Consider the following 25,918-nt stretch of genomic DNA (forward strand, 5'->3'; position numbering starts at 1 on the left):
GCCTGGCCACAGGGGAGCCCTGGACAGCAGAGCCAAAGACACCCCAAAAGTCTGCATCTCTCTGTAAAAAGCCCCTTTTCTCAGGGTTCCTCGTTTGACCCACCTGTCGATGGCCATCTCAGTAAATTTCATTCGTGACAATGAGCTGTAGTGGCTGAATGTTGGCCCCTGAAAGATACTTTGGTGTCTTAATCCTGAAATCTATGAATGTGGCCTTCTTTAGAAAAATGGTTCCTACAGGTGGAATTAAGGATTATGTGCTAAGTAGCAAGTTCGGTAGCCCCTAAATTCAATGACAAATGTCCTTTATAAGAGAAATAGACATCTGAGCCAGAGAGAGGGGGGCAATGCAACCACATGGTTTGAAGAGCTGTGTCCACAAACCAAGGAATGAATGGGGCACTAGAAGCTAGAAGAGACAAGGAAGAACCTCCCCTAGAGCCTTCAGAGAGAGCTACCCTGCCGACCCCTTGATTTCAGACTTCTGGCCTCCAGAACTGTGAGACAATGAATGTCTGTTGTTTAAGCCACCCTGTATGTGGTCATTTGTTTGGGCAGCCGCAGGAAAGTAGCCTCTGACTATCCAGTGTGCGTTGCTATTTGCTGGAAAATCTGTGATCTCATCCTTCAGGCCCATGAGCCCGCCGGGTCCTGCTCTGCCCTTGGCTGGAAAGGGAATCCCGAGGTTGCATCTGCCTCTTGGGTGTGGAGCTCTGGGCTGGAGCAGGATGAGAAATGGGCCTATTTATAAACGAACAGATCCAGAGGGCGGGAGCCGGGTCAGCCGAGGGCTTCACCAAGGTCACAGACCCAGTCCCTTGGGATGGGGGCATTGCAGGGAAGGGCCAGGCTCCAGAGGAAGCAGGGGGCGGGAGCGCTGAGGCCTCTCTGAGCGGTGGGGCCGTGGTCCATTTCTGAACAGCCTAACAGGAATGTCCAGCTGGCTTCCAAGTCAGATTTGGTGTCTTGGGCGAAGGGCAGGCCCAGCTGGGTGGGAGTGGATTCTTTCCCACTGCCTCATTGCCGCTCCGAGAAAGGAAGTGTGAGCGCCTGGGGCAGGCACCCTGCACGCAGCCCATGACTGTGGGCGGTTGTGTCCTCCACGCTCCTGCGGCTCAAGGAGGATGCTGCTATGGTGAGTAAGCCTCCGTGCTCCCCTTGCTTCTCACTGTAAAGAGCACTCTCTCAGCAGGGCCAGGTTGGAGGGACTTAACCGGGTGATATTTCAGCCCCAGGCTGTCTCATGGAGGGCAGAAAGCTGGGCAGTAGTGCCAAGGATGTGGGTGGATAGGGACTCTGCTGATTAGTGGCTGAGTGGGACCGGGGTCTACTCCCAGCGTGATTGGTGCCGGGCAGAGTTGTCCAGAGGAAGTCAGAGCACACAGGCTGCCGTACCCGGCCCCTCCCACAGGCCTGGGCCTGGGGGATGCTCAGCTCCACAGCACCAGAAGTCTTAAAAGCCAGCAGAAGTCTTTCCTTTACAGCAGGAACAGCTTCTGATCCAGCTAGGATGCCTACCTCAGTCACATCTGTGACCATATCATGTCTCTTGAGTCTTGTATGTCTTTAAGCAGTTCTCCCTATAAGAGTAAATTTCTGAGTAGCTATCGCAGGAAGAAGAATGGGGCAAGATTTTTCACCTGCTTGTGTTCTGAGCCACAAGCTTCAGGAAGCATTGAATCTCAGCTGCATCTTCTTCTTGCTGTGTTATCCTGGACAAGTCACTTAACCTCTCTGAGCCTCATCTTCTAGTCCGTAATGTGGAGATAGCCCAGCCTATTTTGCTGAACTGCTGGGGAGGTTAGACGAGACAGTATGTGTGACGCTCCCATCTCCATCCACAGAGCCTGGGCTCATGTCCCAGGACTTTGGACATCTTTTCTGTTTAACCTTTCCCGTTGAGAAAGTTTGTTGGAGCTTCAGAGTCCCATCCACTCCAGCTAGGCATCTGGTCACATGGGGTGATCAGCACAGCCCCATGCTGTCATGGGGACATTCATGCAACCCACGAGGGACTTATAGGGCTCAGGTACCTGCAGCCTACAGACTCCTCCTCTACCCTCCTCCCCTGACTCTGGACTCTGGCCCAGCTGCTCATGGTCAGAACATTCAGATTCCAAGCCTGAAACCAAACCTGTATCCTTTTCATTCACTTGTCAAGCCCTGTCTTTCCTGCAGAAGCCTGCCTATGACCTTCTCAGGGTTAAGCTTATACTAAAGTAGAAACAGAACCAGCATGTGGTAGGGATTGTCTGTGGAAAAGGACTTACTGCCTCCACTAAGGAGGCAAGGGATGCTGGTCCCCGCTGCTGATGTGACCTTGGACAAGTTGTTTTTTCCTTTCAGTTTCCTCATCTTTAAAACGGGTATGTGCTGTGCTTAGTCCCTCAGTTGTGTCCGACTCTGCAAAGCCGTGGACTCTAGCCTGCCAGGCTCCTCTACCATGGGGATTCTCCAGGCAAGAATACTGGAGTGGGTTGCCATGCCCTCCTCCAGGGGATCTTCCCAACCCAGGGATCAAACCCAGGTCTCCTGCATTGCAGGAGGATTCTTTACTGTCTGAGCCACCAGGGAAGCCCTAAAATGGGTATAATTTTATCTAAGTCTCAGAATGACTGTAGGTTGATCGTCAACCATCTGGCCTTGCCCCTGTCATGTATGAGATGCTCCCCCTCCTCTTGTCCTGAGCCCCAATTTGCATGAGTACAGCAGTTGGCTCAGTCCCCAGATACAGAAGCAGGCTGGCTCAGGGAGGGCCCAGGACTCAGGAGACCCAAGGAATAATAAGGGGCATGATCTCCCCTTCCTGGGAGCTGACAGTCCTCGCAGAGGCTCACCAGAGGGATCTTGCCCCCAGGAGGGGGATTACTAGGGCGAATACTCAGGCCCACAGCAGGAAATGGGGATGAGTCAACTCAGGACCCCTGAGAGGAGCCTTCTCGGACTTCATATCCATTCCCAGGAAACCCGCAAACCATTCTTTTGTGTTAATCAGATTTGCAAAGCCGTGGACAACATGGCCACATCACCCTTAGGAAACTCACTTGAGCCTCTTAGCTGCTCTGGCCACCAGGGGAGGTCAAGGGTGCTGCAGGAATTGTGTCCCCCAGACTGCAGTGAGAGGGTAGGGAAGACCTGCCTGAGGGTCTCCTCGGGAAAGGCCCGATGCTGAGGGTGGTCGCTGGATCCACCAGTGCGGTTGAAACCTGTAGCATCTGATGGAGCAGATGCTGGGCTCAGACAGCAGGAGACCCTCAGGGCAGACGGCCGGCACCTGCCGCACTGGGTGTCAGCTCCCTTCTCTCCCGCGCCTCTGGTAGGGATGGATCGGCAGGTGGGTCCTGTGGGGCTGTCTCCAACGGCGACTGGGCCCGGAGAGTACAGACAGGAGAGAGCCACTGTCATCAGACAAAGAGGCCATTAAAACCAAACGTTTAGAATATGACTCCATGCATATAAAAAGATATTCAGGCAAATTAAATGCATTAGGCCAAATGCCTGGGACAGAATCCCAGCTCCACCACCTGGAAGCCCTGTGACCCGGGGCCAAGAGCTGGCCTTTAAGCCCTGGTTTCCTGGCTTCTGTGGACTGAATGGTGGCCCTCAAAAGATATGTCAACATCCCAACACCACAACTTGTGAATGTGACCTTATTTAGGAGGAATCTCTGTAGATATAATGAAGTTAAGAATCTAGAGATTAGGAGATCATCTTAATTACCCAGGGGAGCCCTAAATCCAGTGACAAAGTCTCTGACAAGTCTCCTTTTAGAAGCACTCAGAGGAGACAGACAGACATACAGAAAAGAGAAGGTCATGTGAAGACAGAAGCAGAGATTGGAGGGATGCGGCCACAAGCCCAGAAACACCTGGAGCCGCCAGAGGCTGGTCAGGCACTTGAAGGCAGCTCAGCCCTGCCAACACCTTGAGCCCAGATTTCTGTCCTCCAGAACTGTGAGCGAATAAATATCTATTAACCCTCCCTCACCACCAGCTTGTTACAGTGACCACAGGAAGTATTCTTCAAAGAAAGAAGGTAAAGATCTGACAAGAGAGGATCAATATAGATCATGTGCATTTTTACATACAATAGAATTGTATGCAGTCATGCAAAGAAGTTGTGGACAGTCATTAAGGATGAAGCTGGTGTTGGGAATATCAAGCCAGAAAAACAGAGTACCAGAATACTAATTTGTAAATGTTTAGGAATCGAATTTTGTTTTTAAAAGTATGCCAAAACAGGAAAAATAACGTTGATCATCTCCAGGCCATGTTATACCATTTCCTTTATTTTCTTCTTTGCTATTTTCTATATTTTCCAAATTTCTTCTCAGTGAGTGCATGCAGGATGCTGTGTTGAGTCACTTCAGTCATATCTGACTCTTTGCCACCCTGTGAACTGTAGCGCACCAGGCTCCTCTGTCCATGGGATTCTCCAGGCAAGAATACTGGAGTGGGTTGCCATTCCCTTCTCCAGGGGATCTTCCCAACCCAGGGTTGGAACCCACATCCCTTAAGTCTCCTGCCTTGAAAAGCAGCTTCTTTACCATTAAAGAGGCCACCCAGGAAGCCACCCGGGAAGCCCCTCAATGAATATAACTTTTACTGTCAGAAAATAAAGAGCCATTCTAAAATTTTCTTCCGCAAATGTGACTTAGCTGTGCAAGAGCCCCCGAAGGCCCACTTTCTTTCCACCTATAATCTCATGAGAACCTTACAACAGCCCCTCCATAAAGTCACCTGTGACTTAGCTGTGCAAGAGCCCCCGAAGGCCCACTTTCTTTCCACCTATAATCTCATGAGAACCTTACAACAGCCCCACCATAAAGTCACCTGTGATTCCATTCTGTAGGTGAGAAAACTATGCTTCAAGAGGTAAGTAGAGAGTGCAGAGGCAGCCTATGGCCAGAGTTGGGAAAGGAACACAGTCGCCCTGTCTTCTGAGCCTTGTGTGAGAAGCCACACTCCCCTACCCCATCGAGACAGCCACTGCTCTGCCCTTACCTCCCTCTCATGGCCACAGCCAGGATCTGGCCTGTCCTTCAAGTCAGGATGACTGATCAGAGTCTCAAGTGCCCTCCAGGCAGAGATAAATAACAGAGAGCTAGATCCCGGGATTCCGGTTTTGTATTTTTAAATGGAAGGAGAGATAAATCATTTCTGCTAACTGTTTTTACCTGGCTGCAGGAAATGATGCATCACCATCTTTTAAAAGAAAATTAAGCCTTTAATTCCATGGCACATGTAATAAAATGATACTTCAGCTCTCTGCCTTGAATATATGGCCCGTCGTGTCCTAATTTACTATTTCAATGCTGCCTGAAATGTTCTGAAGTTATTAATGTGGCAATATATTCAAGCACCAAACCTGGCCTTCAAATGCTATTCAAGCGTTCAATTAACACAATGGATGGCCAGGCGGGAGCCAAAGGGGTCATATCGAGAGGGAGGCCATGTGGGTGGGGTGCATGGCTGACCCTGCTGTAGAGGGCTACTGTGAGCCAGAGCCCCATTTTCTTCCTCTTGGAGGTGGAGATTATGATGCCTCATTCACAGGTGCAAGGTGCCAGGTACAGATCTGTGCCTGGGTCCCCAGTGCCCCCAATGCCACTCTCTTTATTCTGATTCTCTCGTGGTCCACAGGAGTGCTGTGGTGCTTCCACACGCACACCAATGCTTAGCATGTGTGCACAAGCTCACACGTGGGGCACTTCATCCCAAGACTCTGAGCAGGCACATCCCACTGCACTTAGAAGAACAGGCCTTTATGACCAGGGAACTGCCCAATGATCCATGCAAAGATATACTGGGGGGAAGCTTCAATGTAAGATAAAGGGCGGGGGCCTGGGGGCTGCAGGCCATGCTCTTCACCTTGTGCGCCTGTCTCCTCTCCTGTGAGTGTGTGATGCTGACCGGAGACCGCGTGCTGATGTCAGCTGCCCTCACAAGCCCTCCCCCCGGCACATGGCGCAGCCAGTGCACATGAGCATCTGGATGGACCGCTTGAATGAGAGCGCTCTTGTTCCGCAGAAACTCCCAAATGGGCTCAAAAGACACTGCTGGGGTCTCTGGGGTCAGGGACTTCAGGTCTTTCAGTGGGGCCCTCAGCAGGAGCACCGGGTCCCCTGGGAGGTTCAATGCAGCCCCACATCCTCTCCAGGGTAAATCTCATCTGTTTCAGAGACAGAGAGTTGGGACAGTTCATTTAGCTTTTAGCAAACTCACAAGGGAAATAATCGTAATCCTATGTCTAGAGGTGAAGATATACATGAAATTCTCCAGTGTGGACCAGATCCCTCGGCAGTGGGCAAAAACCAAGCTCCCTCTGATACCCAGAGCAGGGCCTGAGGGAGAGAGGACAGCTATGGCTGAGACTAATTTTCTGGAGGAATCAGGATGCTAGGGCAACCAGACAAGTGAGCTGAGCAAATTATTTAGACAACAGGAGCGCCTCTCTTGGGCTTCCCTGGTGGCTCAGACAGTAAAGAATCCACCTGCAATGAGGGAGACCTGGGTTCAATCCTTGGGTTGGGAAGATCCCCTGGAGGAGGCCATGGCAACCTACTCCAGTATTCTCGCCTGGAGAATCCCCATGGACAGAGGAGCCTGGGAGGCTACAGTCCATGGGGTCGCAGAGTCGGATACAACTGAATGACTAATAATGACACAGCACAGCACCTCTGTCTTGTAAGATTGCTGTGATTATGAAAATGAATCAATAATGCGATCAGTCACACAGACGTGCTCCTGTTAGCGATGGAAACCAGCCCACTGCATAGTGGCTTCCTAAAACTTAAGCTGCTCCATTTGTGGCAGACAGTGGGAGTGAGCACTTGACGCCAGGAGCCCTGCTGGGGTCTCCTCTTCCTCATCACTCATATTCAAATGCCCAGAGCCAAATTCTACCCCAAATAACCTCCCCACTCTCCTCTCCTCTCTGACCTTCCAGGCCACCTACTCCCCTCTGAACATCTACAATGTCCTTCGAATGGCCTGCCCCCATCTCATTCCACAACATTCCATTTTCCATGCTGCAGTCAGAGAAATCTTTTCTAAATTTATTTTCTCATCGAAGGATAGTTGATGTATAATATTATACAAGTTAAAGGTGCACAATAAAGTAACTCACAATTTGAAAGGTTGCACTCTATCTATAGCTACTATAAAATACTGGCTGCATTGCCCGTGTCGTACAGTACACCCTTGTAGCTTATTTTATGCCTCAGTTTGTACCTCTTAATCCTCTGCCCCTACATCGCCCCTCCTCCCTTCCCTCTCCCCACTGTAACCGCTAGTCTCTTCTCTATGCCTGTGAGTCTCCTTTTTTTGTTATATTCACCAGTTTATTGTATTTTTTATATTCTACATGTAAGTGGTACCATACAGCGTTTGTCTTTTTCTGTCTGACTTAGCTCACTCAGCGTAATACCCTCCAAGTCCATTCATGTTGCTGCAAATTGCAAAATTTCATTTTTTATTGCTGAGTAGTATTCCACTGTATGTATGTATGTGTGTGTATATATATATGCCACTTCTTCTTTATCCATTCATCTGTTGATGGACACTTACCTTGCTTCCATATCTTAGCAATTGTACATAATGCTGCTATGAAAGCTTCTTCAAATGTTTATCAGACCCTATTGACCCTGTGGCTAAACCCACCATTGGCTTCCTATAATACTGAATAAAATGCAAACTCCATGTCTCTGGCCAGCAAGGCTCCACATGGCCTGGTCCTGTCTGCTCTCTACTCTCATCTAGACATCCCCACCCTCAAGCCCCAAGTGTAAGTTCCATGAAAGCAGAGATCCTGTCTTATTCACAGCTGTATCCCATTGCTGGGCCCTTGGTATTTACAAAGCAATGCTTCTAGAATAAATGAAGGATTCAAAGCCAGGATTCAAACTACCTATCGTGCGTTGTACCACTGGATGGGGGAAATCGACACTAATAAAAATGAACCCCTTCAGTTAAGCAAATCTCAATCCCTCTTCCTAAACTGGGAGCCTGTGGAGCCCAGAAGGCTGGAGAAAAAGTTTGAACACACCCAGCCTGCATCTTCAAGGGGCCAAGACAGCCTTGGGAGAAAGTGACCCTACAGGGACCACTGTACTCAGCCGCACAGGCTGAGGGTGGCCCAAATCCAGGGATGGCACTGACACAGAATGACGCTCCCAGGGTTCTCAGCTGGACCCGCACGCCAGTCCTGGGCCCCCTAACCTGCCCCATCAGGACTGAGCCCCCATTGAGTCCCTCCCTCAGCCCTGCACCTCTATTCTCAATTGGTTTCCTCCTTAAGAATTCACAGACCAGTAAACCAGAGGGCAATACAAGTGGTGTCCCTGGGTGAAAAGGGAGGCTGGAATGTCAGGTGTGCACCTTCCTGTCTCTGCTGCATCCTGTCTGTGTGTCCTTGAGCTCATTATTTTTTGGAGCTTCAAGCTCCCAGCACACAGAGATGCTTAGAACAATTTGTCTGGGCCAAACCAGATACCTGCATGGCAGGGCTGATGGAGAGATGGCAAAGCCTGTATCGTGTGGCAGAGTCTAGTTCCACCAGTGTGAGGAGCTTCAACAGAAAGCACTTTCTTGTTTTCCTTTATTCGCTATAGCAACGAGCATAAGGTTACCATGACTCTTTCCTACACATGAGGCCACTGTGGCTCAGAGGCTCAATGGTTGCCCAAGTGCGCACACTGCTGGTGATGAGCCAGTGACTTACCCTGGCCCTAAAGATGGGCCCGACAGCTCCTGTGAGGCCGCCGTGTTCCCAAGGCTGTTGGGCACAGGAACCAAGAGTCTGGTCTTGAGGACTCAGTTTGCTGCCACGCTCAGGTCTGCAGGTCCAGGCGCTCTGCCCCCATCCGACTTCCCCTGCCTTCTAGTCGGCCCTATGGGGTCTGCCCCTGGGTCTACAATTTAAGGGGAGGAGGGGAGGACTTCTGAAAACAAAATCCCTGCCCCCCATAACTGAGTTTAACTGAGAAGTTCCAGTCTGAAAACTTTGGACACACTGCTGACAGTCCGGATGACAGCCCAGCTGGGAGGGCGGCTATATTTAGCCACATGCTTGACCTACCATGTTATCGGGAGCAGAACCAAAAGGTTGGGGAGGGAGGTAGCAGAGGGCGCCTCCACCCCGTACCACCCCAGCCGCGCAGCCTTAACGATCTGCTCAGCAAAGTTTCCTCTTTCTGAACACATGTTTTCCTCAATGTTGGGGAGATCTGTGACTTGCCCAGTGCTTTGGGCCTGGAGGTAGAGGCCAAAAGCAATCAGCTCCATTTGTAGCAGGAGGGATTTCTGCGCCAGGTAGTTAAGAAGCATGTTGGTTGTGGGTTACAAAGCCAAGCTTTCCTCCTGCATCCCTGGGTGCCTGCGATGATAGGAGGGAGTCCATGCAGACAGTGCCTGGGCACCGGAAAGGGGGACTGAACCGTCAGCAGGCGAATCTTCATCCCAGATAGTCATGCTCCCCACCTCGTGGAGCTTCTGAAAAGAGCGAATGAAGCATAACGTGAAAAGCACACAGCACAGCAAGCACCGTGCCTCCCTCTCCTCTTCCCTTGATCCTCACAACCCAACAAGCTGAGATTTAGCCGATGTATCCCCATTCTACAGACGAAGAAACTGAACGCAACACTCAGAGAAGGTGATTTGCCTAAATGCTCAACGGGGGACTCAGAGATAGATGTGTTGCAGACACTTCGATATTTCCCATCTCTGAATTTGACCTGTGTGTTCAATGGTCCAAGGAAATCAAGGTTGGGGGCAGGTGTGATGGTGCTAATTTCCCAGAAGCAGTCTTACCTCTGCTCTTTGAAGTGTCACAAAATTGGCTGGAAGCTGCTCCCGTCAGCAGCACTGCACGAGGCTGCTGAAAGCGCTTTTAGCACCTGATTAAAAAGGAGCCTTATTTTCCTGAACAATTACCAGGCTCGGCTCTCTTGATCTCATCCCAAAGAGAAGGAAGAAAAATCGTGGAAGGCTGGCCTTGAGATACTCACCCCACAGAACACTAAATGGCCTGGCCTCACCCATATGTCAGGTATGCCAGGCACAGCATAGGCAGCAACGTCCAGAGCTGCAGGGCAGCAAGCAGGGCTTGCCACAGGGGTGGGCTCTGTCCTTTCCAGCTCCAATGGAGACACTGCAGTGGCCTGCGTCCGGCTGTGATCTGAATCCTGGGGGATCTGGGAATGAAGCAGAAAGAAGAAAGGAACTAGCTTTTCTTGAAGTTCTCCTGTGGGAAGGTTATCCCTTTTATATCCCCAAACAGCTGTTCCTGGGAGCCTTCTAGTCTCGAGATATTTATTATAGAAAGCAGAGACGTAGGAGGTGACTTCGTGCCCAAAAGCACACAGCCAATAGTTTAGAGAAAAAATGGATTCAAACCCATGCAGAGCTCTAAACAGCCCCTTGCATTATACTGTGCTGTCTCGTAGCATCCCTGGGCTGCCTTAAAGAGTAGCTTGGGCCCTGCACTCACCTAGGCTTTCACCCTCTGGTCCCAGTGTGGGTAACAGGAAGGGTGCCTCACCCTGTGCGTGGCTGAAAACTCCTGCCCCATTTGTCCTGTAATCGTGTCACCCCAAGGGCACTGTACCCCTGGTCTAAGTTATAACCAAGGTTGTCTCTTACACCCATAGTAGCAAGGAGCCATAAAAAGCAATGCCCTTTGCCGCCAGAGATGTGGTCAAACAGGCAGGCTCACTCATCACTGGCAGCAGTGGACAGCCATTTGGCAAGATGTATGCGTACAGGGCTTGATAATGGGAATCTCTTCAATCCAATAATCACACACCTGCAAATACATCTTGAGACAGTAAATCCAAATAAAAAATCTTACCTATAAACATCTTCATTGTAGCATTTCCTAAGGAGCAAAATACATTGAAATTCCATGATTTGGAATATTAAGCCATTTAAAATAATATATTAATTGCAAATATTATTTTAAAATAATATTTGAATTGTAAGGACTACATTGTCAAAATGGCCATGCAACCCAAAACAATCTATAGGTTTTATGTAATCTCTATCAAATTACTCATGACATTTTTCACAGAACTGGAATAAATAATTCTAAAAATTATACAGAGTCACAAAAGATCCCGAATTGCCAAAGCAATCCTGAGGAAAATGAACAAAGCCGGAGACATAATCTTCCGAGACTTCAGAAAATACTGCAAATCTGTAGTGATCAGAACTACATTCTGTTGACACAGGAACAGGCGTATGGATCAAGAGAACAGAATAGAGAGCCCAAAAGAAACCCACACACCTACGGCCAACTAACCTTCAACAGAGGAGGCCAGAATGAAAAACAGAGAAAAGACAGTCTCTTCACCAAGTGGTGCAGGGCAGGCTGGAGAGCTACGTGTGAATCAGCGGAGCTGGAACACCATACCCACCACCCACAGAAATAAACTCCAAATGGCTCAACTCAATATAAGACAGGACGCTATAAAACTCCTAGAAGAGAACACAGGCAAACGTTCTCTGACATAAATAATAGCAATGCTTTCTTAGGTCAGTCTCCCAAAGCATTACAAACAAAAAGCAAAAACAAACAAGTGGGACCTAATCAAACATAAACTTTTGTACAGTAAAGGAAACCATAAAGAAGGCGAAAAAACAATCTATGGACTGAGAGAAAATATTCACAAATAATGTGACTGAACAAATATACAAACAGCTCATACAACTCAAATAAAAAAAAAACCAACAAATAAAAACTCAAATTGAAAAAAAGGGCAGAAGACTTAGACATTTTTCCAAAGAAGATGTACAGATGGCAAACACGTGCATGAAAAGATGCTCAACATCGCTGATTATTAGAGAAATGCAAATCAAAACCACAGTGAGGTGCCACCTCACGCAACAGTCAGAGCGGCCCTCACTGAAAAGTCCGCAGGCGGTGAATGCTGGGCGGGAGGTGCTGGCGAGGGAGCCCTCCTGCACCGCTGGTGGGAAGGTAAACTGGTGCGGCCACTACAGAAACAGTATGGAAGTTCCTTAAAAACTGGAGTTACCGTATGATCCAGCAGTCCCACTTCTGGGCATACATCTGGGAAAAAAACTCTAATTTGAAAAGATACATGCACCCCAATTGTATGGGCAGCGCGATTTATAATAGCCAAGAAACGGAAGCAACCTAAATGTCCATCAACAGATGAATGGATAAAGAAGATGTGGTCCATATATTCAATGGAATCCTACTCAGCCGTAAAAAGAGAATGAAATAATGCCATTCCAGCAACATGGACAGACCTAGAGATTATCATGTTAAGTAAGTCAAACAAAGACATGCATCAAATGATACCACTTATAGTTGGAATCTGAAATGTGATGCAAATGGTCTTGTTTTCAAAACAGACTCACAGACATAGAAAACAAACTGTGGTTACCAAAGGGAGAAGGGGAGGGCGGGTAAACCAGGAGTTTGGGATCAGCTGATACAAGCTACTATTTATAAAATATAATATACAAGCAACAAGGTCCTACCTTGCAACACAGGTAACTATATTCAGTATCTTGCAATAACATAAATCAAATATAATCTGAGAAAGGACTATAATCTGTGTATAACATAATCACTTTGCTGTACACCAGAATCTAGCACTATATTGTGAATCAACTATACTTCAGCAAAAAATGTTTCAGAAGAATTCATAATATGGAAATAAATGCTTTTGTTACAAAGGTTAATGGCAAAAGAAAGTTAAGAAATTGTCCAGATGGTATGATCACAGCTATGTCCAAAAAAAAAGTGAATGAATAAATAGTACATGGGACTTATGGGTAGAGGGTGGTTTTTGCTTTTGTTTTTAACAGACTTTGGTTTTAAGAGCAGTTTTCTTTCAGTTCATACCAAGATTCAGAAAAAAGTCTAGGAATGTCCCATATACCCCTCCCAACAGGCACAGCTCCCCCATGTCAACCTCCCTGGGTGGGTTTTTTCCCCTACTTTCTTCCCCCCACTCCTAAATTGTCAGATTGTCTGTAACGAGAAAAATAAATTCTATTAGGAAGGAAGGAAATACAAGAGGAAGTGAGGGCAGGAGGAAAGGCGAGAAGGAGCCCTCACCCCAAAGGGAGAGTGCAGACGGCTTCTCAGCCCTTTCGATTTCCAAAACACCTTTTAATTGCACCAGCTGTTGGAATTCCTCACCATTTTAAGGTTGTGGCATCATTTCCCCTTTCCACATACTGCTCACAGACCATTTTAATGCTTTCTCATCCCCGAAACCATCCCTCAAACACCAAATTCAAGCCAGTCTCTGATGGATGCCTCCTCAGCTCATTCTCTGCCTCCTCGCGCCTTAGGCAACTTTTCCTATAGAAGCTGAGCTCCCCGCGATCAGCAGCCTGGGAGCCTGGGCAGAGATTCTCTGGCTTTACCACATACACACACACACACATCTCCCTGGTGATGGCGAAAATATGACCTGCAATTCCCGCCTCCTGCCAGCAAGGAGCGAAATGCTGAGTCTGGGTGGGGGTTAGGCCCAGGTGTGCATCTCAGGGTCTCCAGTACAGAACTATACAAGCACAGGCATTGAAGGAGTGAGCGGATGCCTCTGTAAGCCCATTTTCTGGCACTCTTTGAACTTTAAATTGAGACTAGATTTTTCCAGGCAGTGATGGTGGAGTTTAAGTGTTAGTCACTCAGTCGTGTTCAACTCTTTGCAACCCCATGGACAGTAACCCGCCAGGTTTCTCTGTCCATGGAATTATCCAGGCAAGAACAATGGAGTGGACATCCATTCCCTTCTCCAGAGGATCTTCCTGACTCAGGGATCAAACCTGGGTCTCCTGTATTGCAGGCAGATTCTTCCCCACCTGGGCCACCAGGGAAGCCCTTGGTCATAGAAGTTCATGTATCAATGCCAGGTATACATTTACAGAGCTGTTTCATTCGTGGACCCCTTAGTGCTTTTACTCATTTATTTACTCTTTCACTCTACAAACAATGCTCAGGCACAGAGTCCAGGTAGAATCCAGAGAGCCCAGCCTACAGGCTCTCTCTTGGCCAGCTCACAACCCAGCAAGTCCTTTTAGGGAGAAGCGGCCCAGCGTGGGGAAAGACAGAAGAAGATGGAAAGGGGAGTAAGGGAGACAAGAAGCCCGGACTTTGCAGGCTGTTCTGGAGCAGTGGGACTGAACAGACGGAGGAAGCCCCCTGTGGGACCTTGTCTGGGGACTGACCTCCAGGAGGCCTGAGGCTGTGTTCGCTCCCCTCGGCGGCCCCCATGCCAGCACAGAGACCCAGCCTCAGTTGGCTTGTGACCTGGCAGTGCGTGTGTGTAAGCGCTCAGTCGCTTCAATCGTGTCCGACCCTTTGCGACCCCATGGACTACAGCCTGCCAGGCTCCTCTGTCCATGAATTCTCCAGTCAAGAATACTGGAGTGGGTTCCCATGCTCTCCTCCAGGGGATCTTCCTGACCCAGGGATTGAACCAGCATCTCCTGCATTGCAGTCAGATTCTTTACCCAGTGAGCCACCTGGGAAGCCCTGACCTGTCAGAGCAGGGGCTAATTTTACAGCAAGAACAAAATAACAACACAGTCTGGGCCTGGGGGTGAGTTACAAATGCAGAGGAAGTTGCCCACACCTATTGCCCCAGGGGCACCCAGAGGAGGCCACAGCCCTGCCTACCCCTGGGTTCTGAGATGCCTCATTTGGGGTGGACAGCTCCTCTGCATGCACACCCATCTCTTCTCTAAGCCAGCGATGGATTGTTTTCATTTCATTCCAATTGAACTGCGAGACTAAACTGGGCCCAATTTCTGATCAGCATCATTTCTCTCAGGCTTGCTCAGGGAAGACAAAATCCATTAAACTCCTGCCTGCTCCCCTATGAGAAGCGCTGCGCTCCCCATGGCAGCAAGATGGCAGCTCTGGAGGAGAGAGACTCATTTTATGTGGATCAGTGACTGGCTTATTGTAGGTGCTTAATAAATATTCAATCATAACAATCTTAATTACTGGATTACATCATGTCTGTCTTAGGGTATGATATAAATAAATAATGCCATAATAATAATGAGGCTCTAAAGGAGGGCTGCTCGGTTTGAGTTCCCACTTAGACGCAGGCGGTTTTAATAAATTTGGGTGGATTTCATATTTCATGAAGACATATCTGCTCACAGCAGGTAAATGTTCCTGAAGATAAGCCTTATTTAGTATTAATGCTGGCAGAACACTTCCTAGTTTACATGCTCTTCAAGGTTTAATTCAGCTCAACGTGATACCCAGTTCTCTGAGTGTTTGAGGGTGCCCAGTGGCAAGGAGGTTGATGGGCAGGGTGTTCAGGGTCCGGCCCCCCAGCTGGCTTTTGGGGAAACATTGAGATGTGCTAGCCATCCCTCTCCAGCACACCCTAAGCCATCCCCTGCTCAGAATGGAGTTGCAAACAGTCCTGGCAGGTATGAAAATGATGAAGTTAGCTAGTGACCAGCAGGAGGGCACATGCCTCATCTGCAGGGGCAGCCCTGCACATCCCGCCACCCAGTGGCGCCCGACCTTCCGTTTGAAAAGGAGTCAGAGATGCCACTGCACACCCCACCTCCCAAATCTCCCAGGCTTTAAAGGCTGCTACCCAATCCAAATTACTTTAGAGCAAAAGCCTCCTGCAGCCTTTGGGGCCCCTCTGCCCATGGACTGCCCTAGGTGACCCTGAGGTCTGGAGCTGAGAGTGAGGGTGTGCAAGGAAGGGTGTGTGCTGGTTCCTCCAAGAAGGCCAGAAGAGAGCCAGAAAGCCCCTGACAGGCTTGTTGGGTGCCCTAGATCTGACCCCAGCTCTGTTATCTGCTGGACTCACCATTTGCCTTTCACAAGTCCCCAAGACCCCGCTCCCTCTGCAGGAAAGTGGGACATGATGAGGCTGCATCCGGAGCCCTCCTCTAAGGGCCGCACGGAGAGCCAATGCCCCGTAAACAGTAGGATAGCCCTCTGCATGCCATTCGCACCAACAGAACTCCAACTAGTAGACGCCCGTGTGTGTGTGTGTGTGTGTGTGTGTGCGCGTGCACTGAGTCGCTCAGTCATGTCCAACTCTTTGCAACCCCATGGGCTGCCAGGCACCTCTGTCCATGGAGATGCTCCAGGCAAGAATACCCATGAAGTTGTGCAAAAACCTCACAGCTCTCGGAATTTGGGCTGCTAGAAGCTTCTGGAAGCAGTAATAGTCTTGGAGGATTGAGACCCAAATATCAGGTAGTGAACCTGGAGCGGACATGGTGACTTGCAGAACTGCTCATCTCAGAGCATACAGTCTGGCTCAGTCCTAGCCTCCCACGGCACCTGAGCCAGCTCTGGTCCCACCATGGGTATCTGCTTCCCCCACTCTTCTCTAAAACTGGACAGGAGGATGTGAGAGGACCACCTGTGGAGGAGCTGAGGATGGGCAGGGGTCTTGACACCTTGCATTCCCCAAAAGGAAGCCAGAGCTCTGATGGGATTACAGGTACAAGAGCTGGGCAGCCCCCGTGGTTGTGAGCATGCCCTCCTCACTCTGAGGGCCCGAGATGACCCTCTGCAGCAATGCCTAGAAGGGGTCCTTAACATGTGCAAGGGTCCAGAAGCAGCTTTTACCCCAGAAACGGTCATCACCTCACAGCACTAGCCACTGGAGAGTGACCTCCCCAGCCCTTGGGAGAAAGTAGACAGCTCTGGGCTTTCTAGAGAAACTACCCCTGCACTGGGATATTTTTAGCTCCACCATCCCATACATCCAGGGGTGTTAACGTCACCAGTGAAATTAACCATCCACCTTGGCCAAGCAAAGGTGGCTCCAGCCGGGGGTGTGGGGAGGGGGAACGGAAAATGTCTCACTAAAACTCTGGACTCAGGTTTCCCTGCAAGTTGGTCCAACCATAATCTCTTGTCAAAAGTAGTAACAGGTTTTCTTCACCCTGTGGCAAATCATCTCAATGAAAAATACACCATCCTTTAAAAGAAAATAAAAGGAAAAATCAACACATGCACGTATTCTGCTGACAAAGCAATATTTGTTGGTTTTAGGTATCATTTTACCTATCGGTTGGCTATATATTATTTGAGAGCTTTTTTCCATGTAACTACATTTTTACAGTTTTAAAGTTTTTTCCCATGAATATATACACATTTTTACATCAATTATATAAACTCCATCTTTATTGATTACTTAATGGAAACATGGAACCATCTGAAGTTGCTCAGTTGTGTCCAACTCTGTGCAACTCCAAGGACAGTAACCTACCAGGATCCTCTGTCCATGAGATTTTACAGGCAAGAGTACTGGAGAGGGTTGCCATTTTCTTCTCCAGGGGATCTTCCCAACCCAGGGATCAAACCTGAGTCTCTGGAATTGCAGGCAGACACTTTACCATCTGAGCCACCAGGGAAGCGATTGATTACTTAATACTCTTCCATAAATATTTTCTTCTATTTTAGTGTGTTAATTTTTAAGTCTAGCCTTAGCCAATTAAACTCTAAAAGTGGGCATTTGGCTGTTTCTGATGCTTTGTGTACCTGCCAATATTTGTAGAGCTGTTGGCCTCGCTAAAGCCACTTTATATCAGATAACCCTAAGTGAGGTTACCAGACAGACTGGAGTCTGAGGGACGAGCCAGGCAGGCCCAGGTGCCACCTCCTCGGCCACGTGGTTCTAGGACAGTCTCAGGTCTCGCCCTGGCTCCCGTGGAGCCTGCCAGCGTCCTCTGGCTCCCTGCTGTGTCTCTCCTCTTCGCAGGAGCTCCCACCTCCCCCTCAGTTCACTCTGACCTTCTCATTCTCTCCTTCCTGCCCCAGGGAATTTCCTATTTTCTTAAAATTATGGAACATTTCAAATGTATACACAAGTTCAGAAGACAGTGTAACACATACCCAACCTCAAAAATCTTGCTTCATATACTCCAACTCATTTCTCCATACACTGCATTACTCAGAAATAAGTCCCAGATGTCACATCGTTTCATTCTTAAGTATTAGCGTGCATGCATGCTAAGTCACTTCCGTCATATCCAACTCTTTGCAACCCTATGAACTGTCGCCTGCCAGGCTCCTCTGTCTGTGGGATTCTCCAGGCAAGAATACTGGAGTGGGTTGCCACACCCTCCTCCAGGGGGTCCTCATGAGCAGGGATCGAGCCCGCATCTCTTATGTCTTCTGCATCGGAAGGCGAGTACTTTTTACCACTGGTGCTACCTGGGAAGTATTAGTGTGGACCTTGCCAAATAATAAAGCTGCTTTTTTCAAATACCATCTTCATGTCTGAAACATTAGCAGTAATTCCTGAATAACATCAAATACCCAGGAAGCATTCAGATTACCCAAGTGTCTTATAAATGTTTTCTATGGAGGGTGTGTGAGAACCAAGATCCGAAGAGCGTCTGTGTATGGCACTTAATCCCTGTGTCTCTCAGGTGGCTTATAATCATGGCTTCCACCTACTTTGATTTCAATGGCTTATTTGTTAAAGAAATTGGTCGCTTGCCCTATGGAGTTTTCCATACCCTGGATCTTGCTGATTACTTCCTCATGGCATCATTTAACAGTTTCCGCTGTCCCTGTTATTCCTATAATCTGGTAGTTAAATCCAGAGGTAGAGACTTGTTCTGATTTAGGCTTGTTTTTTGTTTGGCAAGAGCACATCATGGGTGTTGTGTGTTTATATAGGAGTCCCTCAGGGATCATTGTCGTGATCATTATTTGTCAGGGGTTTGAAAAATGATAATCTTCTAGTTCTACCCTTCCTTCCTTATTGGGGCTTCCCAGGTGGCACCAGCGGTAAAGAATCTGCCTGCCAGGGCAGGAGATGCAAGAGACAAGGGCTCAATCCCCGGGTCGGGAAGATCCCCTGGAGCAGGAAATGGCAACCCCCTCTTCTTCACTCGTCACTTGGCTCTTTGGACTATTGGGTATCGTTCACACAGGAAAGTCAGGTGAGGCACTCGGCTCTGTTCACCTTTTCAGAAGGATGAACCTGCTCTCTCCATCCTCCAAGAGGACCATGGAGGGTTGTTTGAGTTATTCGGGTTTTGATTTGGGGTTTTTTTTAGTATCATTATGAGCTCATGAGTTCAAACATGCTCAGTGTTTCGATCTACCCCGGCTTCTATTTGTACTAATGTAACCTGCTCCATCTGTTGCTGTGGGAACCTCTTCAGTAGACTCCGCAGTTATTTTGATATCATCCCAGCCATCTTTCTGAGTCTGCCTGCTTTGGTGTGACCAGAGGTTTCAGACTCTTCTTACACATTTTCTGTTAAGAGAATGTGTGTCCTTTTTAATGAGCTATCTTCAGAGACAGAAATGTTGGTAAAGAGGAGAGTCATTGCTCTGATGTTCATTATTATTTTTAGGCCTTTTAAGAAATGCTTTTCATTTTTTAAGAGAAACTATATCTTGATTTCACACTTTTGCATGTTTGATTTTATAGAATTTATATTGATATCAAATAAACATTACCAAGTTTTACTTACCATTTTGCTTTTATATTTGCAACTCTTTTCTCTAACACTAAAAAATGACCTTGTTTTCTCATGACACTAACATACTTCCTAATTTGCTTTATCTATATCTATCTGTATTTCTGAGAACAATTTAAGATTTTACTTTACAGTTGACTTTATGTTCAGGTATACCCTCCTTATGAATGTTAAAACAAACTAATGTAGTTTAAAACCATTTGAAATAATTCCCCTTAGTGAAATTATGCCCCCTACACATTAGATTCATTTTGCTCTTAATTTCTCAAGACTGCCTGTTTTAACTTTTTGGTTTAGTTTACTTTGGTCTTTAGGTAAGGTACGCACGTGGCTGCACATGGAATCTACCGAGCAAGGCAGACTCAGACACCTAGCTCCTCCTCTCATTTGCACACCTGTGCCCTCCTGTCGCCCAAGGTAACCATTTCAGTTTAGGGTTTATTCTTATATTGTTTTCCTTTAATATAACCAAATACATACAAATGCACATACATATTCTCTCCTGTTTGGGTAAATGGTAGCAGACTTTTTAAAATTTATTTATTTTAATTGGAGGCTAATTACAATATTGTAGTGGTTTTTGGCATACATTGACATGAATCAGCCATGGATGTACATGTGTTCCCCATCCTGAACCCCACTCCCACCTCCCTCCCCATCCCATCCCTCAGAGTCATCCCAGTGCACCAACCCTGAGCGCCCTGTCTCATGCCTCAAACCTAGACTGGCAATTTGTTTCACATATGATAATATACATATTTCAGTGCTATTCTCTCTAATCATCCCACCCTCGCCTTCTCCCACAGAGTCCAAAAGACTGTTCTATACATGTGTGTAATTTGGGGCAAGGGATTTCTCCTCTTTGACCTTGTTCTCCATCTGGAAAGAGATAGGCATGGTTTCCTCCCAGGGAGGTTGTGAGGATCAAAATACACACACTATACAAGACAGCTAACAATCCTAACAGTATATTCTATTAAAGCCAAAATATTCAAAGTATCACCATTTCAGCACTGGTTCAATACAATATTCAATACAGAATACTACTAAGAAGATATTTTGTGGGTTTTTTTGTACTAAGTCTTTGAAATTCAGTGTATATTTCACACTGACAGCATTTCTCAGTTCAGACCAGCTAGGTTTCCAGCGTTCATTAGCCACATGTGGTTGGTGGTGACTAAAGTGGATGGAGTGGCTCAGGTTTGGCACACCATGGCCCAAATCCATCTGCCCCTGTTTTTGCACAGCCCTGTGAGCTAAGAGTGAGCTTCCCAGGTGGTGCCAGTGGTAAAGAACCCACCACGACAAAGGAGCCTGGTGGGCTACAGTTCACAGGGTCTAGTAGCGGTAGTGAACTGAGAGTGGATTTTATATATCTAAAGAGGAGAGAGAATCAAAACCAGAATATTCTGTGATACGTGAAAATGACATGAAATTCAAATCTCCATGTCCATAAATAATGTTTGATTGGAACGCAACCCCACCTCTTCATCTACAAAGCGTCTCTAACTGGTTTTCATGGCTGAGTAGAGCACTAACGCGGATAAGGCAATGGCACCCCACTCCAGTACTCTTGCCTGGAAAATCCCATGGACAGAGGGGCCTGGTGGGCTGAAGTCCACCGGGTCGCTAGGAGTCGGACACGACTGAGCGACTTCACTTTCACTTTTCACTTTCATGCACTGGAGAAGGAAATGGCAACCCACTCCAGTGTTCTTGCCTGGAGAATCCCAGGGACAGGGGAGCCTGGTGGGCTGCCGTCTCTGGGGTCGCACAGAGTCGGACACGACTGAAGCGACTTAGCAGCAGCAGCAGAGAGCTAACAAAGGTGGTCTGATGCACAAGGCTAAAAACATATACTCTCCAGCCTTTTACAGAAAAAGTTTGCCAGCATGTGCTCCAGGAGCACAGCTGGAGCACAGCTCCTGGCCCCCCACACTCCTCCTGACCCATTTTCAGATCCCTCCTAGTGGCTAACCTCTCAGCTGGTCACCGTGATTTTGTTGGTGTTTGGTATTTTAATAAAGTGGATTTACTTCATTTCACAGGACAGGTTCTGTTTTATTCGTTTAAATCTTTCATTGCAAAGTCCTAAGTCACGAGTCCCAAAGCAAAGGCCTCAAAGAGAGCTCCCAGACCTTGTAGCCCTCAGCTGACTTTGACAGCCACCAATCTGGCCTCCAGTTTGTCAGACAGGGGGAGCACCTCTAAGGAAGGGTCTTCAGTGACCTGGGCCAGTGGCCTGTTTTCCAGCCACGAGTTGCAAACATGGCCCCCGAAATAAATCCAGCCCTTCTGAGCTGGGCACCATTATCATGCCCATCCCTTCACAAAGCCACTAACTCTGAGTTCCTGGTAAGGAGATCCATCTGATGAAAGGGTCTGAAGGTGAGAAGCGTCCTGCTGCCGTGACACCCCATTCTGCCATCAGCCCTGAGGACACCCTTTCACTGTGCTGACACTCAGGTACAGAATCCCACAGTTAACAAAACAAATCAGTAGCCAAGGAGATGCCCTGGCCAGACTTTACTCTCTCCCCCAGAGGGAAACAAGCAGAACAGGTGGATGGAAGGAAGCCGTGTTCCCTGTGCTTAGGCTTAAAGAGTGATTCGCTAGAGCGGCTAGGATGGCTGCAAGGGACCTACTGTCTAGACAGGTCAGAGGACAAACCCTCTTCTGTATCCTCAGAGCCAACCTTAGTCATGTGGCATCCAGGACCTCTGCAAGCCTCAGTTTTCTCATCTGGAAAGAGGGCGCATGAACAGTCATCACATACAGGGAGAAAAGATACCAGACAGTGCCTGCCACACAACGGGTGCTCAGCAAATAGAGGTTCCCCCGTCTTATCTTTCCCCAACTCTCCAGCAGGGAGCAATTCGCAGTGAAGGAACAAAATGGTGCTGGGCCCCAAGACAGAGTACATCGGGAGGCTCATTTGCCTAAGGGCTCAGAATGGTGCAGCCACGGGGCAGAGGTTTTCCGTGTGCAGCAACATTACTATTGTGGTGGTGGTGTACGTACGATTATTAAGCCTTGCGAAAGCACCAGCCTCCTGGAGACACTTATGGAAACAACTCATAAAGAAGACTGAGCACTGGTAAGGAGAGTTCAGACAAGCTGTTCAGCACAACCACATGTCGAGAGCAGAGGGTCAGGGGAGCTGCCTCACATTATGTGCGGAGACGTGAACCTCAAACACCCAGAAGTGGAAACTGGCCTGAAGGACCCATTCCACACTGCCCTCCTTTACCAGCTTCTCAATGTTTCTAATTAGTACAGATGAAGAACAGAGCAGATCTGTCCCACGATCAAGTTAGCAGCATCACGCACGTCCAGACGGCAGTGAGGCCATTTCCACCCATGCTGTCAGGCAACCAGGCAGCTCCCACGATGCTCCAGAGGTTCTGTGGAGAGTCGGAGCCAGTGAAATCACCGCAGGAGTGGACACCAGAGCACGCCGCCTGAGGACAGCTTTATTTATGCTCTTGCAGAATGTACAAGCAGGTCTTGTTTTTCTGGACGATCAGGGAGCCGGCTCACATAGCGTTCGTGACTCTACATTTAGAATTGTGTCTTCATTCACATTCTTTCCACGCAGCTCACAGCTCCTGGACTGGGAGAGAGTGGCCACTTTGCCTGGGCCCGTCCCCTGAAAAGATGCCAGCTCCGGCTCATGCAGACCCTGAGCTCTTGGTGGAGCTTGGGCTGAGTCGTCTGGCTGTGTTTTGTGCCTGAGGTGGTCCACGCCGCTGCCCCACCAGGAGTGAGCCAGACATGGGGTCTCTGGGACAAGACAGCTGGAGGCACATTTTGGGGGAAATCAGATTCTACAGTGGTCAGCTATGGTCAGCCTAGCTGGATGGGGTCCCAGGCCAAACTCTGAGGGCTCCTGCTCCCAGGACAGGCTTTTGCCACGTCAGCTGCGTTTTATTGTTCTCTCTCGACCCCTCCTGCTGACGTCATTCACAGAGCTGCCAGCCACTGCCCTGCCCCCAAATGTTCCCTGAGCCATCCTTACGGTCCTCTTTTCCCAATCAGCCACTTCAAGCAAACACCATCAGCACCTGCCACACGGCAAAGCTCACCACTTCTAGGATCCTAAACCAGACATGAGGTCATGTTCTCCACCTGTGAAGAATTAAAAGTAAGCTGGGAAAGAAACGTTCTGAGGAGCGGGAGGAAAGTAAGGGGCCCTGTTGAATGGCTTCAGCTCAGGTTACCCGTTCCTCAAAACAAACTCCTCCTTAAAATGGGATTTAGAAATACAACTTTTCCTAAACTCCAGAACAAAATGATTTGGGGCAAAAGCAGATCGCATACAAACTGGCTGTATATTTGTTCCAATGTATAATTGTAGGGGGTGGGGGGTGGATTTAAAAACCTAGAGCATCAAATCCAGGATTTCTCAGGTATTGCTGTTGACCCCAAAGCTCTGTTTTTTAAAACATAAGTCAATTTGAATGCTCTTTACTGAAAGATAAGTAAACGATGGTACAGATGGTTGGAGATGTGGCAAAAATCAAGGAAAAAAATAACATGTGAATGCCTATCATTTGAGAAGCTTTGTAATATAGAAGCATGTCTGCATGAGCTTATCTGATCTTCAACCCCACAGAGCACAGGCAATCTGTCCATCTTAGAGATGAGTAAATTGAGGCACAGAGAGGCTAAGTGATTTGGTGGAAATACAAGGGGCTGGGGCTCTAAATCCTATTTATTGTTTGGTTTGTTTTGTTTTGTTTAATCCTGGTTGATCTCTCAAATCGATTCTTTTTATCTGCCAGGTTGGCTAGCATTGATTTTGACTCTCAGGGGAGGTAAGTGGGGTGGGTAGAATCAAGGGGTTCACTTTGGGTGTCCCTCAAACCATCTCTGAGTGCTGATCAGTGAGCAGGAGTCCCCACAGACAGGTCCTCAAAAGATAAGTTTAGAGGCTCCCTGGAGGAGGAAGGGCTGGATCGTCCTTTCGTTGGAGGTCTAGGTCTTGACCACTCCACCTGCAGGGCCACAAGGAGCTGTTCTTTGTGACTCGTTTGAACTGAAGTGCATAGACCTGTCTCCCTGGGATCCTGCTACTGGTGGGTTCGAGGCTGGAGGTGGTGCCAGGCCTTGAGTTAGGGCTGAGACTGAGGTTGCTGGCTGTGAGTAATCCACGGGGGCAGGCAGGGCAGTCCACAAATAGATTCAGAGGTACAGTGCAACACAGACTTCCAAAGGCTTTGGGCGTCCACAGAGCAGGACACCTGTCTGGGACCAGGCACTTCTGCCTTCCCAGGCCCCAGGGAAGGGGAGTGTGAGAAAGGATCTTAAAAAAAAGAAAGAAATTCCTGCATTAAAACTCTTGTGCTCTCCCAGGGTCAGCTTGGGGGAAGGTAAATAGAACACCCAGGAACTGGCATGGTGTGAGCAAAGGCAGGGGGGTTGGAAAAGGTCTGGGGGGTCTGTGGGCAATTTGGGGAACAGGTGACCCCAGGCCAAGATAGGAAGTGGCCATGGGAAGGCAGACATAAGCCCACCTCAGGGCTGTGAGAGGCCTGCCGTCCAGAGATGAGGAGGGAGCTCTAACCTGGCACCTGGGCCTTGCCCACAACCACATCTGCCATGGCCAGGCTCACCCAGTGGGCACTTACCTCACCTCTTCTCTGACTATTTCACATCCTTCAGCAACTCTCATCCTGAAACCCCAGGCTAGCCTTCCCCCAGCCTGCAGCCAGGCATGTTATTTTGCTCCAAAAGCACAGCCCAGGACGGTTCCTTACTCGAGGAATGCAGGCTGCGGTCCTCCAAGCCGATGATGAAACGGGCTATTTCTGCCCCGGGGCATCAGCAGGCCTCTGGGCGCTGGTTCCAAGGCACACACCACAGAGTTTATAATGTTTCCCTAAACAAATGCTTTCCTTTGCATCTTGGGAGATTTTTATTCAAATCTCAGCACTAGAATAGTATTAAAAATCAATCTGAATAGAAGTTGGAATCCTGGGTTAGGATCCGGCTACGAGGCAAGCAATTTCTCACTCCCCAAGTTATCTATTACCCGTGGCCGATCTGGATGTAAAAATAGCTGCTGAGGCTGTTTGTTTAATCTGACTGTTACATGACACCACGCGGGTGTTGCAGTGGGGACTGTTTGCCTCTTCCCCACCAAGAACACCATTTGGTTTCCCCCGGCTGGGTCTCTATTTAGGTACGCTTCCCCAACTTCCAGTGTCTGGCCAGCTTCTGGTCACTGATTTTCCTCAGGTGGGCAGGTTTGTGAACATTAAGAGGTCTGGGTCTTGCATCCATTCCCCTCTATCTCTGGGCAGACTGGCTGACAAGGGAAGAAATTTTGGCTGCTGGGCAAAGCCAGGCTGCTGGAAGAGTCAGGGTCCTGTCCAGTTCCTGGGAGGCCCGGAGAACAAGCAGCACGACTTGCGGAGAGCGGAAGGTAGGGTCAGATGCCG

The 25,918-nt window shown here is 48.4% G+C and overlaps 1 protein-coding gene across 11 annotated transcripts in view; it reads left to right on the top strand.

Moving 5' to 3' along the window:
- Positions 1-998: 998 nt before the first annotated feature.
- Positions 999-25,918, top strand: part of C4H10orf71 (chromosome 4 C10orf71 homolog) — a 51,402-nt gene continuing 26,482 nt past the window's right edge. For 2 of the 11 annotated variants that reach the window (XM_006058539.4, XM_044942422.2), the window contains exons 1-2: positions 25,517-25,659; positions 25,781-25,902. The gene's annotated coding sequence lies outside the window, so the exon portion shown is untranslated. Of the gene's footprint in view, positions 1,136-21,230; positions 23,620-24,259; positions 24,293-25,516; positions 25,903-25,918 lie in introns of those variants that run through there. The other 9 variants (XM_006058541.4, XM_006058544.4, XM_044942417.2 and 6 more) reach the window with 7 other exon arrangements.

Source organism: Bubalus bubalis, chromosome 4, assembly GCF_019923935.1.
Source record: "Bubalus bubalis isolate 160015118507 breed Murrah chromosome 4, NDDB_SH_1, whole genome shotgun sequence".
Classification (NCBI taxonomy): Eukaryota; Metazoa; Chordata; class Mammalia; order Artiodactyla; family Bovidae; genus Bubalus; species Bubalus bubalis.